Here is a 15676-nt window from a genome sequence, read left to right as displayed (position 1 = left end):
CCCTGGCAGGTGCCTGATGATACCAACCTGTAGCACCATCCCTGGCAAGAACAGAACATGCACTGAATGTTTCAATTGATAGATGGCTAAAAGAGAGAGAGAGAAACCCTCCAAATGGAGAGTTCTTATTAGCAGAACTGCCCACTGTCTCTGGTGGGGTCCCTCAGCAGTTGCATATGGTATGGTGAAAAGGTGTATTAACAAACACAACTAATCCTTGTACTGTGCTGGCATCACCAGAGCTTCTTCCTTCTTCATAGGAAGCTGTCACCAAAGAGCCAGTGTGGTATAGTGGTTAAGAGCGGTAGACTCGTAATCTAGGGAACCGGGTTCGCGTCTCCGCTCCTCCACATGCAGCTGCTGGGTGACCTTGGGCTAGTCACACTTCTTTGAAGTCTCTCAGCCCCATCCACCTCACAGGGTGTCTGTTGTGGGGGAGGAGGGGAAAGGAGATTGTTAGCCGCTTTGAGACTCCTTCGGAGAGTGATAAAGCGGGATATCAAATCCAAACTCTTCTCTCTTCTTCTTCTTCTGGGTCCAATTCAAGGTTGCTCATGCCAACATTTAAAGCCCTAAATGACTAAGACCCCAAATACCCGAGAGACTTCCTCCTTCCCTATAAACATTCCTGGGTGTTAATATAAGGAGAGGGGGCCCTCTGATTAGTTGCTCCGACATCAGAAGTTCAGAGTGCTGGTAACCCAGGAGAGGACATTGTCTGTGGCAACCCCCAAGTCATGAAATTCAATCCCCACCAGAGGTGCATCTGGTACCTTCGTTGTACAGCTTTCTTTCTTTCTTTCTTTCCTTCCTTCTTTCTTTCTTTCTTTCTTTCTTTCTTTCTTTCTTTCTTTCTTTCTTTCCTTCCTTCCTTCCTTCCTTCCTTCCTTCCTTCCTTCCTTCCTTCCTTTCATTTTCATATGCTTTATTGTGCATAATTGCATCCATAAACATAAACTTAAATTCATTGTTATCCCCAAGTCAAATTCATCACAAATCACAAAAGAAATGTACAAGCTTTTCAACAATCAATTTTCTTCATCAACATCTGACTTCCCGTTCGCTGTACAGCTTTCATTGTATGCTGAAGACATGTCTCTTTACCCTTCAAGAGATCCTCGATTCCCATGAATTTAATTTGTTTTAACTGGTTTTAATTTATGGGTTTTATACTGTTGCAATCCATCCTGGTACCTGCTGGTAAAAGGGAGGGTAGGAAATGATAACTACGATAGCAAGTCAGACCAGTATCATCTACCTTGGCTGGCAGTGGCAAGCCTCACCTGGAGATATCAAGGACTGAAACTGTCTACATATACAGAGCCCTTCTAATGAGTTATGTCTCTGCATTGCCACACTAGCGCAAGAAGTCCCTGGGCGCATGTGAGGAGCTCTTCCCTACAGAGAAGGGTGACTAAGATAGGATGGGGGATCTGGAAACCAAGTCCTAGGAGGAATGCCTGAAGGAGATGCATATGTTTAAGCCTGGAGTAGATTAGGGGGGAGTATGCTAAATCTCATCAAATATCTGAAGGGCTGTCCTGCAGGCGACAGAGCAGACTAGTTCTCTGTTGCTCCAGAGGGCCTGACTGGAACCAGTGGGTGGATGCTGGAAGGAAGCAGATTTTGACTCAGCACGAGGAGGGACGTCTTAATGGAAAGAGCTGTTTAGCAATCAAAGGCGGTGGTCTCCATGAGCCCTGTATCCAGCAATGAGCTGGACACAAAGTCAGAAGTTGCTGGGGTACCAGATGGAGAGCTGGGTCTGGGTTAGGCCTCAGATCTAACAACAGAAGATAGGCAGTCAATTGCACCTCAGGCAGTTGGATAAGAAGTCCTGGAGGAACCACCAGAGCCTATAGGGTCAGATCCTGGACCCTTATGGGCACTTGAGCCTGAAGAACCAGATGCCTCTCACCAAACATCACCAGCCCAGCAGCGCTGGGTATGCACCAAGAGGTTGGCTATGGAACGACGGAGAAGCACTCATCCTCAGGCCAGAGGGTTGGCCTTTTCAGGTTCTGAAGTTCTGTCAAAGGGGAGTTCTGCATGGAGGAGGCAATCTGGAGGCATAAATGGCCTCAATCTGCTTCCAGCCTTTGTTGAAGCATGTACTGTATCTCACTCGGAGCTGTCCATGGTCCAGGATCCATTTACTAGCCTTGCTGAGTTCTGGCATCAGACCAGAACACAGCAGTGGTGGGCACACACAGCAGTAATGGGCACTGGAGGTGCTTAAGCAGAGATTAGGCAGCCATTTGCCAGCCATTTGCTGTAGATGCAAGGTGCATACACTGAGTCGCGGTTGGTTAGGATGACATCCAAGGTTCTCTTCCAATGCTAAAATTCTGAGTCTAAATCAGTACAGTGGACGCAGGTGGCGCTGTGAGTTAAACCACAGAGCCTAGGGCTTGCTGATCAGAAGGTCAGCGGTTCGAATCCCTGTGACGGGGTGAGCTCCCATTGCTCGGTCCCTGCTCCTGTCAACCTAGCAGTTCAAAAGCATGTCAAAGTGCAAGTAGATAAATAGGTACCGCTCTGGCGGGAAGGTAAACGGCGTTTCCGTGCGCTCCTCTGGTTCACCAGAAGCGGCTTAGTCATGCTGGCCATATGACCTAGAAAAACTGTCTGCGGACAAACGCTGGCTCCCTCGGCCAGTAAAGCGAGATGAGCGCCGCAACCCCAGAGTCGTCCGCGACTGGACCTAACAGTCAGGGGTCCTTTTACCTTTTCCTAAATCAGTACAGTAAGCCTGCAACTTACATAGAGATTACAATCCAAGGACAGTGGCTAAAGTCAACATCATTCTCCGCTCAGACACCCACCCACTTTCTGCTCCCCTTTTTATTTATTTTATTTTTTGCCAAGCACTTAAAGCTGAATGTGCACAAGTTAAATGCACGTAAATTTATGAGTGTACTCTTTCATCCTTCTGGAAAGCAGGGTAATAATATTCCTGTGTAGGGGAAATGTAACATGAGACCCTTCACTGTGATCTAGGGCTTCTTTGTGCTACCCTGGTGACATGGAGAAATGTTGCATTGCAATAGTCGATTGAACAAAGCCATTCGTGGATGTTGTTCATGTCGGATAGATATCAGAAAAGGGCCAGTTTTACACAGCTCAGTGCCTGCGGGTTTGAACTGCATATGGAGGAAACAGAACTTTTGGAAATGGAGAAAGCCCATCTGGTCTATTCACTGCTATGTTGTCAAAGATTAAATGGAATCCTTTTGGTTGCAGAAGGGTCCTGGAAGCAAGTGAGGTCTTTTTTATTTAGTTCAGGTTCCTTGCCCTCATTATTGAAAGCTAGTTGTTGGAATTGTAGTCACATTTTAATTCTTGTAAACCTGAGACGTTGAGCTGCTGTAAGAGCTCATAGAGCAGAAGTGTGGCATTTTTTTTTTTTGGGTGTAAATAATATATATTTTTAAAAATGATGCTAGTATCCTGTGTGAAAGCAGGCTAAGATCTGGCATACTTCTGGGAAGTGCTCATAGCACAGCAGAAGATCCATGCATGGAGCATGGAGAAGGCATGCCTCAATGGCTACCAGCCGTGACGACTATGTTCTGCCTCCACTTTCAGATGCAGTATATCTGTGAATGCAAGCTTCTGAGAATCACAAATGGGGAGATCACTGTTGGCCTTTGTGAGAACAGGATGCTGAACTAGATGGGCCATTGGCCTGATCCATCCAGCAGCCTTTTCTTATGTTCTTAATGCTCCCAGCCTGCTCAGTGGAAGAACACATGCTCTCTGTTTTAGCAGTCCTACTGAATGTCGAGCGAAGATCTAAAAATTAATTGAATTCCTCCCACTTAAGACTGATGGCCGATCATTTCTTTGGGGTTTCGAATGCCCTTGCTGTGAAATAGTTGGAGAGTGGGATTTTATTTTATTTTTACAGCTGCATTAGGGAGTTAATAAGTCTATTACTCACGGATGATTTAATTTGCCTCAATAATCCCATCTGTAACCATATTTCTGTGCAGTTTCTGCATAATTGCTTCTCCCAGTGACTGATGTTGTCCTGAGCAACTTGTCTGGGCAGTGAACACTTGGTTAGCACAATCAGAGGTGCCAGAGTTGGATTTAAGGCTTACTCTTCTAAGTAATGATGGGTGAGCTTGCTCTTGTGGGATTTGGAAGAGACTCACTCGAAACAAGCTGAAACAGGATAGGATTGGCTGGCTTTAAAGACTGCATTTTAGAACAAGGGGAAGGACTGCAACGCTTGAATGTAGGAGGTCCCATATTCAAAAGCCAGCACCTTCAAGTAGGATTGGGAATGTCCTCAGTCTGAATTCCTGGAGTGTCACTGCCGGGCAGTGATAACACTGAGCCAGTTGGTCCTGATTTGGGGGAAAACTGCAGACAATGAAGCAGATGAGATGACTTCAAAAGCATGAATAGTGAAAATGAACACATGTTAGAGTATGTAATCATGCCTGTGGTTTGGCAATGAGGAGTTTGAATCCCCAAGTGCCCGTCTGGCAGAGCTGTGCCAAGTGGGTACAGGAGTTGTTAACAAACGTATCCACTAATGGATGATTTGAGTTCTGTAGTGTCAGGAGTGAGCTAGCAATACATCACATGCAGTAAGTGAAGTAAACTCTTTATTAGAAGTAATAGAATCTGCTCAGGAGTGTCAGGCCGAATGAGCACAGTATTCTCTGGTAGGCCTTGCCCCTAGGTGAAAGTTGTGGAGACCCCACCTTCCCACAGCTGCCTGTCTCCTCCTCTCCGAGGGTTTTCCTAAGCAATCTGAGATTATGCCGCTGTGCCTGCCTTTGCTCCTCCCACTTCATGCCTCTCCTGGTCGTGGGAGACCAGGGGGGAGGGGAAGCTTGTCATTGCAGGAGGATGAGATACCCATGCTTCTTCATTAACCTGACTCATCTCTGCTTCTTGGCCTCCCTCCTCTCCAGGCTTCTCTCTGCCACAGGCTCTCCCTGCTCACTTCAGTTTCCAACATCTCCTCTTCCCAGTCTTCTCCCGCTGACCACTCATTGCCATTCCACCACCACTCCCCAGGCTCTGAGCCTTCTTCCCTGGTGGTTCCACAGCTGGTTCCTTCCACCATTCCTCTGTTTCCAACCAGTCCATGATATATAACTGAAGTGGTGCCACCTGAACATAGGAGGGAACTTAGCAGAAACCCCAAGATTTGAAAATGCAGCCCTGCTTGTGCATTCGGAAGTGGTATAGTCCTGTCTGGAGGACTGTGCCACACACTTCCCCCAAAAACTTTGAACATGTTCCTGGGGTGAGAAGCTGGAGTTCCTGCTCTGGGAAGAAACCCTTGTTTGAGGTCACGTGGCTTGGATAGAAACTTTATCAAGAGCAGTACAGCCGCATCGCTGTGTGTGTGGTTTTCTCTCATTATTATTCACAGGAGAATCTCGCATTCCTCCTTCCATTGCCTCACGGCAGGTGTCTCCCTTCCATTTTTATCCAGGAGGATTTTCCATTCAAGATGAAAGCGTCTTTATCACTCGGCGCAATGTGTGGAGCCTGCCAACATTTTAATTAGAGCATTCATTGTAGTGTTAACCAGCTTTCCAAGGAGGCATTTAACAATTTTAAAAAAGAGAAGAAGAAAAAAGAAAAGCTGCTCACTTTCACCGTAATTGTATTAGCTGGGCTGGCTGATTAAAGTTAAATTAGCTTATATCTCCAGAGGCAAGAAACCCTTTTTGAAAGAATGATCTTGGAAAGTGCTTTATTCCCTACTCACCCGCCCATGAGCTCAGTCGCCTTGGCAAGGCACAGGCAATCTCACGCTGCCATCTCAGATAGTTAATATTGCATAGAGGTGGGAAAGCAGGCTGGCTTCTGAGGTTCTGAGCCAGTTTGGTGTAGGGGTTAGAGTGTTGGACTAGGACCTGGGAGACCAGGGTTCAAATCCCCGCTCAGCCATGAAGCTCATTGGGTGATATTGGGTGGGACACTGCCTCTTAGCCTAATCTACCTCACAGGGTTATTGTGGGGATTAATTGAGGAAGGGGAGAACTATGTATACTACCTTGAGCTCCTAAAAAGGTGGGATAGAAATGTGGTAACTAAATAAATAGTACTGCTAAGCACACAAAGGGTAGGATGCAGGAAAGAGTGTGCAGTAGGTCTGCCCCCTTGATGATGTTTTTGTCAGCTGACTTCAATAGGAGTTGCATCAATAGGAGTATAGCGTCTAGATCAAGGGAAGTAATAGTACCACTGTATTCTGCTCTGGTCAGACCTCACCTGGAGTACTGTGTCCAGTTCTGGGCACCACAGTTCAAGAAGGATACTGACAAGCTGGAACGTGTCCCGAGGAGGGCAACCAAAATGGTAAAAGGCCTGGAAACGATGCCTTATGAGGAACAGCTTAGGGAGCTAGGTATGTTTAGCCTGGAGAAGAGAAGGTTAAGGGGTGATATGATAGCCATGTTCAAATATATAAAAGGATGTCATATAGAGGAAGGTGAAAGGTTGTTTTCTGCTGCTCCAGAGAAGCAGACACGGAACAATGGATTCAAACTACAAGAAAGAAGATTCCACCTAAACATTAGGAAGAACTTCCTGACAGTAAGAGCTGTTCGACAGTGGAATTTGCTGCCAAGAAGTGTGGTGGAGTCTCCTTCTTTGGAGGTCTTTAAGCAGAGGCTTGACAGCCATATGTCAAGAATGCTCTGGTGGTGTTTCCTGCTTGGCAGGGGGTTGGACTGGATGGCCCTTGTGGTCTCTTCCAACTCTATGATTCTATGATTCTATGACTTGGAAGGTGACTGTGCCTCCTTCTGGGGAGCCTCCTATTTTAGAACCCTGGAAAATCAAGGTTCTAGAATGTGGGTGGTACCTTGAGGACGCTCCCCACACATTCTTGGGGTGCGGGTGGCACTGTGGTCTAAACCATCGAGCCTCTTGGGCTTGCCAGTCACAAGGTCGTCAGATTGAATCCCCGCAACGGGGTGAGCTGCCGTTCCTTTGTCCCAGCTCCTGCCAACATAGCATCCGAAAAGCATACCAGTGCGAGTAGATAAATAGGTACCACTGTGGCAGGAAGGTAAATGGCGTTTCCATGCGCTCTGGCAGTCGTCATGGTCCTCTGTGCGCCAGTAGTGGTTTAGTCATGCTGGCCACATGACCCGGGAAGCTGTCTGCGGACAAATGCCGATTCCCTTGGCCTGAAAGTAGAGACAAACACCTCACCCCATAGTCAAATTTGACTGGACTTAACTTTCTAGGGGTCCTTTACCTTTACCCACACATTCTAGAACTCTGGTTTCTCCAAGGTTCTAGAATGTGGGCACAGTCTTGGCAACCAACAGGAGGCTCCCACACCTTCTAGAACTCTGGTCCTTGAGAGTTCTGGAATGTGGATGGAGCAATGCATATAAATGTTACCTTTATACAGTAGGCTAGCTTTACAAATGCGCGCGCTCTCTCTCTCTCCTCCATCTAGGCAAGTCCCATGGGCCACTACAGAGAGTATTTGGCTTTGGTTGGCTTCTGGAATTTGCTGAAGGATATTTTCCTATGTGCATATTTTCAGGGCATTGAACCACTTGAAAAGAATTTATTGCATTGCATCAACATTGATGTGGTTTTTATTATAATGGGTGGTATCCAACACACACATTATTGCATTATCACAAGGACTTTTGGCTATGCAATGGGACTTCCCCTGCATGCTCCCATAATCTCTGTGTGGGTTCCCCTAGCAGATTTGGGGGGGGGGGGCATGTGGTGTGCATGAGGAAAGGAAAGGGGAGAGTTTTGATGTGCAAACTGAAATTCTTGCAGCAATGGACCGAGTGCATCAGACATGCCCCCATGTATTTCATAAGTATTATGATCATTTATTAAATTTGTATGCTGCTCTTCACCCGCAGATCTCAGGGCTGCTCACAACACATTTTACTCATGCTTATGTTCTTAAACATGTTGTAAGTCAGCTAGAGTAACCAGTGGCTAACAAAATCATGATGATAGAAGATTGTGTTTCAGAATTGTTGGATGCTGGTATAGAGAAGACCACTTCTCCTTTTTCCTTTTCTCCTTCTATGAGGTGCCACCTGACACACTCGCTCGTTTTTAGAGAGAAACTAAATTAGAAGCAGAGGTGTTACAAAACTCCAGCAACTGGTTTACTTGACTCTGAATCTCTCTCTCTCTCTCTCTCTCTCTCTCTCTCTCTCTCTCTCTCTCTCTCTCTCTCTCCCTGTGTGTGTGTTTTGAAAAACATTGTTTCTGTTTGAACTCAAGAAGCTAGGCTTTGTATAGATTGGAGCATGTTCATGTTACCCTCCTTTTCTTTCAAGGAGAAGTAAGAGCATTGCCAGGGGAGAGAAAACCCAAATTTGTTGATCTCTGCTGCAGGGAGATGAATGTGAATTGGTTCCTTTGCCACTTTTTCCCGTGACCTGGAATTAAATGGACTGCTCTCACTGCTAGCTGAGGAAGACCCCCTGATTCAAAATTTCTGCAAACAGCAATGTGTTATTCTGTGTACCGATGTGGAGAACAGCTTGTTGGATCTCTGCTGCAGAAGTGGCGCACTTGTTCAGAGAGGTGGGTGGATAAATTCTATTTATTTATTTCATTTAGACCCCACCTTTTTCTCCAAGAACTTCAAGGCGGCATATATGAGTCATAACCTCCTCATTTAATCCCCGTAACAATCCTCTGAGGTAGGCTAGGGTGCCAAATTTTGGGCTTGCACAGGGTACTGCTGAAATTTCAAAGACCAAAGTCCGCTCCTAGTCCTGTCTCATGGGTTGGTGGGATGGGGGCAGATTGAGTTAGGTTACATTTTGCAGGTAAGATTGCAGCCCTAAACACATTTACTAGGTTGGTAGCCACATTGAAGACAGTAGGAGTTACTGCTGAGTAAACTTGCCCAAGATTACCACTGTAAATGCATTTACAGTGGGACCTCGACTTACGAATTTAATCTATTCTGAATGCACACCCGTAAGTCGAAAACCGCATCTAGCCGCAAACAGGTTTTCCATTCGGATGTTGAAAAAATCGTAAGCGTGCAGCCACTTTTTCCGCTCGTAAGTCAAAAACGTCGGATGTCGAGTACTTTGTAAGTCGAGGTCCCACTGTATATGTTTTAGATTATTTTCTTTCCCCTTATTGTGTGGTGCAAACTTGTTCCTTTCCCCTGAGCCTGGCAGGCTAGAACAGGTTATAAATAATAAGAATAAAAAAGGAGCTATAAATAGATATTCTGCTCTGAATATTTGGCCCAGTATGCAAACACCTGTCTATAGTCAGATGCAAAAACTGCCACAATGGCTGTTCCAGCCAGAAGCAATAAAACTTTGCGAGGATCAAAATACATCTTTATTTCAGCAATGAAATGTGCTGCATTGCCCCTGGTCTCTTTCATCTGAAAAAGTCCAAACTACTTGCTGTAAAAACACTAATTAAATGCTGCAACACCCTTGCAGTAATTCATAAATATGGTCAACAGATGGCCACACTGATATACTGCAGGCCGAAAATTATTCGGCTGGGTTTCACCAAAATCACATCAGGGCCATTCAACTGTTACATTCACTGAATGTACAACCTGTGTATGCAAATATACCTGGGCTGTACACTCATTCAGTTCTTCACATGCGGTGTTCAATGAGCGCACAATTCCTGAGCTGTACAAATCAATGATTGTGACCTCTTTTACACAAAAACACAGCTTGTACTGTACCTTTATTCGGTGTAATGTGTGAAGAAGCACGTGCCATGTTGCAAGGGGGCTGCTGCCTGTAACGCAAATTTGCACATGGTAATTGATATGAATATGTTGATTCATTCATTCATTCATAAAATGGATATAGCGCTTGACTGTTAAAAAAACCCCCAAAACTGCTTAAAGCAGTTTTTTAAAAAAATTATGATGCAAATCATGCTGACTTTTTTTTGTTTTCAGGGCTTACTCTGTGCTATGTGCACTAGCAGGATTTTACACTTTGGGTTGTATCCAATGTTAGTTACATTCAGGAGTAGACCCATTGAAATTAATGGGCATGACTTATTTTGGTTCATTGATTTCATTTGGAGTAAAACACAGTTGGCGACAACCCTGTGAGTGGATTGGGCCCTCTGCCCCACCTGCCAGCTACTGGCAAGACCTGCAGCTTATGCACATTTTAAAATTAGGGCAAGTCTTGCCCAACATCTGGAATGACCTCTCCCCCCCTCTCTTTCTCCTACACACAAACACATCCTTCCTCACACCGTGACTTTTACCTCTGCGCATATGAAAGATAGTGGTGGCTTTCACTGCAGTGTGTGTGTGTGTGTGTTTAAGTTTATATATATTAAATATATAAAATTATATAAAATTAAATATAATTTTTATTTATTTTCCATTTAATATTATACGTTCACATCATCATTATTTTAGACCCTATCGACTCCCCCCCAGCCTTATGCCTTTCAAAATTAACCTTTATATCATTGCAGTTTGTACGTTTTCCAATTCTACTTACACTCATTACAAAATAGCTCAAAATTTAAATAAAAATAGAAAGATAGAAAATTTCTCATTACAAGTCTTCAGACAACCCTGCCAGTGATGTTAATTGCTTGCAATAATCTTTCAGATATTGTATAAATTTACTCCAGTCCTTTTGGAATACAGTACTTGATCATGGTGGTTTGGGGTTTTTCCTGTCAGCTCCGCCAGTTCTGCAAAGTCCATCATCTTCATCTGCCACTCTTCTTTTGTTGGTAGTTCTTGTTGTTTCCGTTTTTGGGCTAAAAACATTCTTGCTGCAGCTGTTGGATACATAAGCAGGCTTTTGTCTTCCTTTGGTATCTCTTTACCCACTATACCCAGTAAAAAAAGTGTTGGGGAACTAGAAGCTGTGATGTCCTCATTTGAAAGAGTTCGGTCACTGACCTCTGTGTGACCTTGCATATCTCTTTGGTTCTCCTCCTTTTGGTCCTCTACATTAGATCCCATGTCAAAAGCAGTCTTTCTGTCGTGCCAGCCGGGGGCAAGAATGATCCCCAGGCATAATGCAGGAACAAATCCCTTTCCCGACGATTTATTATGACTCAAGTCTTGGAGACACTGAGTACATATTCAGAGTCCAGCAGAGATAAAACACAGATGGAGCCAGGCTGAGGTCGTGTACTAAAAGCTACTTTATTAATCGTAAGGCAGAACAAAAGAAAACATGTCTCCTCTCGCTGCAGGGGCATACCCAGGATCAAAACTGGAGGGGGCAAGAGAGGGGGAGAGAGAGGGAAGGATGGAGGGAGGGAGGGAAGAAGGAAGGAAGGAAGGAAGGAAGGAAGGAAGGAAGGAAGGAAGGAAGGAAGGAAGGGGAAAGGAAGGAAGGGGAAAGGAAGGAAGGAAGGAAGGGGTGAGAGAGAGAGAAAGGAGGGAGGGAGAGAGAGAAAGGAAGAAAGAAAGAGGGGGAAAGGAAGGATGGAAGGAAGGATGGAGCTCCCACCCACCCCCCAAGCTCAGGCTGTTCCTCCCCCCTCCCACGTTCCTGTTGCTGGCTGCAGCCACGGAGGGGGCAAAACAGCCCGATTTCAGGCTGCTTCTTGCCCTCCCCACGTTCCTGTCGCTGGCTGCAGCCGCGGAGGGGGCGAAAACAGCCGATTTCAATAACCCGCAGCAACTTTTCCCCTTCAGTTTTTGGAGGGGAAAAGTGTGGGTTATTGTCTGTAAAATACGGTAATTTTTTTGTTTGCTTCTGGGGGGACAGCTGCCCCCCCTGCCCCTCGCTGGGTACGCCCATGTCTCACTGAGAGAAGTCTGAAGAGAAAAAAAACAAACGGAAACAGAATACAGCAAACATCCGCTCCCGTGATTCCAACAATCTTTGCAGGAATGCATAACACAGGCATGTGACCCGCACAGTGAGAAGAATAGAAACCTAACATCTTCTGGGTCAGACAAAAGGCCAGTTTTAATGCTACATTGCTGTTTGGAGCTCCCGGTGTAATTAGGGAACAGGGGAGATGGGTAAAGGTTAGCAGCAGAGACCCCAACGTGGATGAGAGCTACAATATTGGGGTGGGCGGTCTTTCCTCCATGCTGCAGCAGGGTAAGAGCTATAATTGGCTGCTCACTCTCCACCTTAGAACAAATCTACACCACCAGGGTCCATAGAAAAGCACTAGACATATCAAGAGATCCAACGCACCCTGTGTTGTGTATTGAGTCAAAGGATTTCTTTGAGCTCCTGCCATCGGGACGGAGATAAAGAACAATGCAGGCAAGAACGAGCCGTCTCAGGAACAGTTTCTTCTCTAGAGCGATTTTGGCCTTAAATGGAAAGTCTGGACTTTGAAGTCATCTTATTTTACTTGTAATTTTGTATCATATTCATGGTTTTTAATTAGCTTATGTAGTAATTTTGGATTATGCAGAATGCTTTATCTGAGTGGATGTAGCAACCGAGTAATTTCGTTGTTCCCGCAAGGGGACAATGACAATAAAGATATCTTATATCTTATCTTATCTTATCTATCTTATCATCTTATCTTATTGTATTGTATCGTATCGTATCGTATCATCTTATCTTATCTTATCTTATCTTATCTTATCATCTTATCTTATCTTATTCCGTGGCACAGAATCTGCTTTGCATGCAGGAGGCCACAGCTTCAATCAACAGCATATCCAGGAAGGGCTGGGAGAGAAGCTACTTTCCTGAAAGCCTAGATAACTTTTGCCAGTGTAAATACGGAGCGAAATGGCCCAATGATCTGGCTAAGGTAGCTTCCTATGTCCTGTGTCTTTATGCATTTGGCCTCCAGGCTTTGAGATTCCCCATCCCTGCCTTAAATGCGGCTTCCAACCCCCTTCTTCACCCCCCCCAAAATCCAGGGCTTTAAATAGCTGCTACACTACAGTTCGGCCCGCTATCGCTGGCATCTTGACAGTTGCTGCTGTAAAAACAACAACAGGAAATTAAAAGGAGGAGGAGAAGGAGATGACATTGAGCAAAACTGGCAAGAGGGGCAGAATCCAGCATAAAAAGCTCTCCAAAATGTCTGGTTTTCTGTTTTTTTTTTGAGCAGCGTCGAAAGTTGCCAACAGCTCTCTCTCTGCTCCCCGTTTCAGCCAAGGCTGAAATGGCAACTGCAGGCACAGGGAGGTCTCCCTGGGACTCATTAACGTGGTGCGGCTGTTGCTGTAGCTAACGGTGGTGTCAGCCTCTGGGGTGGGGAAGTGTCACCCGCGTGCAGCAAACGACAATATCCATGCAGCAACAGACCCTTGAAACAAACAAACAAACAAAAACCTGTAGCTTTGTATATGTGTGTGGGGGTGGTGGTGGGTCTAATCGAGAGCAAATGAGCCTTCGTGAAGCCAAAGAACCCAATTTGGGTGCCGAGAGGTGGTTTCTTATAAAACGCTGTTCAAACGCCCCTCGGGGAGTGTTATGATATTGAAGAGCAGTTGAAGAGGTGGAGGTTGGTCACATTTTCTAATAACCCTTAATGTCATTACAAGGCAGAGCGTTTCAAGGCAATTACATCTCTAATCCCTGGAATAAAAGGATTAGGCAGAAGCTGTCTGCATGCAGGATTTGTCTGTTGCCGGAAATGCAAGTAATGTGCTTGGTTGTTGGTTTTTTGTGTGTGTGTGTGTGTGTGTGTGTGTGTGCGCACACACACACACACACGTGTGTTCCCTGCTTAAGCATTATTGACTTTGCTTACAGCAGCCTTCCCCAACCTGGAGGTTGGGGGTTTCCTTTGCTTTCTATTTTATTACAGTTTAATTGTCGTTTGTTAATATTTCAGTGCATTTGTATTCTTAGTTTCTTTTGTGCACCGTTTAGTGAAGAGGGGTGATTTCATTTATTTGGAGAATTTTATCCTTCCTTTTGCGCCGCCCCCCATCTCCCAGAGTGGCTTACTTACATTCGAATCAGCCTCAGACAGAAGGTGAACAACCAAAAAGACATGACAAAATGACTCCTGCACATAGCTGCCAAGTCTCCCGTTTTCCCCGGGAAATCCCCATTTTTCCAGCTGCTCCTAGCTGAAAAAAACGGATTTTTTTGTTTTCCCCCGGTTTATTCTGGTGCGACGGCCATTTTGGAACTGGGCAGAGCTTGCTCAGAAGCGACTTTTGATGCTGCTCTGCCCAGTTCCAAAATGGCTGCAGTGCGACCTCTGGTGCGACGGCCATTTTGGAACTGGGCAGAGCAGCATCAAAAGTCGCTTCTGAGCATGCTCCGCCCAGTTCCAAAATGGCGGCAGCGCTACTTCCGGTCTGCTATTTCCGGCCCGGTCCCTTATTCCTCTGACAGCAACTTGGCAGGTATGCTCCTGCATTGCAGGGGGTTGGACTAGATGACCCTCGTGCATCTACAATTCTATGATTCTATGGCACAAAAGGAAAAAGGGCCGAGGAGGGGAGAGGAGGGAAGCGGCCCCAGGTGTCCATCCTCAAAGTTAAAGGATAGTTCTTACAATGACCAGCATGAATGACGAGAGGAGAAGCCTGGTGGTGCTGGCCTTTCGCTACTGGTGGGGGCTGATTTGAACCTCCTTCCCCTCCACAGCAGTTGGAGGAAGAGAAGGAACCGGCCACTGGAGCCACGATGTGCTCAGCTCCTTGCTTTGCCTTTATGGACATTGGGGGGGGCCACACCTACCCCAAAATATTCAGGGCCCCCAAATGGGCTTTGCCCCCAGGAGCTGGTGCCCTCGTGAGATCCTTCACCACTCCTTGAGTTCCTGCAATGCTGGGCAACATGTCTGCTGCCCAGAGAGAGCTCAGAGCCGGACTTGAGCTAGATAAAGTTATTGTGACTTTTTAATATTGGATCAGATTGTTGCTATTAATGTTAAATGTTTTATTATGTTTTTATGTGTGTTAAACCACAGAGCCTAGGGCTTGCCGATCAGAAGGTCAGCGGTTCGAATCCCCACGACGGGGTGAGCTCCCGTTGCTCGGTCCCAGCTCCTGTCAACCTAGCAGTTCGAAAGCACGTCAAAGTGCAAGTAGATAAATAGGTAGTGCTACAGTGGGAAGGTAAACACCGTTTCCGTGTGCTGCTCTGGTTCGCCAGAAGCGGCTTTGCCATGCTGGCCACATGACCCGGAAGCTGTATGCCGGCTCCCTTGGCCAATAACACGAGATGAGCACCGCAACCTCAGAGTCGGTCATGACTGGACCTAATGGTTTACGTGTGTTGGAAGTTGCCCAGAGTGGCTGGGGCAACCCAGCCAGATGGGCAGAGTATAAATAAAAAGTATTATTATTATCCTGAACGCCTTTTTACTCTGACATTTTGTCTCCCGAACACCGCAAACCTGGAAGTGAGTGTTCCGGTTTGCGAACGTTCTTTGGAATCTGAATGTCAGACGTGGTTCCGTTCGACTTCCAAGGTAAAACTGTATTATTATTAGCCCTGCACCCTATCCTAACAACTATTTATGCATGCTGGTGTGTCTCAGGGTATCCAGACGTATTCTAGCGAGGATTGGGCTTACAGAAAAAATGGAACTGCCGGCTCTTCAGACGTCAAATTCACTTGGCAGTCAAGTCTTGGTGCTGGCAGCGATTGAGTTTTCTTTTGATCACATACACACATCTTCTTTGTGCTTGAGTGTCATCGAGGGTCAGACTCAGAGACTCTTGTAACTAATGTGAGTTTTTCTAGCTAATAAGCAAAATGTTGGATTTCTTCTCTGGGTTTTT

This window comes from Zootoca vivipara, chromosome 13 (assembly GCF_965207765.1).
Source record: "Zootoca vivipara chromosome 13, rZooViv2.hap1.1, whole genome shotgun sequence".
In the NCBI taxonomy this organism is placed as follows: Eukaryota; Metazoa; Chordata; class Lepidosauria; order Squamata; family Lacertidae; genus Zootoca; species Zootoca vivipara.
Note: the sequence above shows the minus strand (reverse complement) of the source record.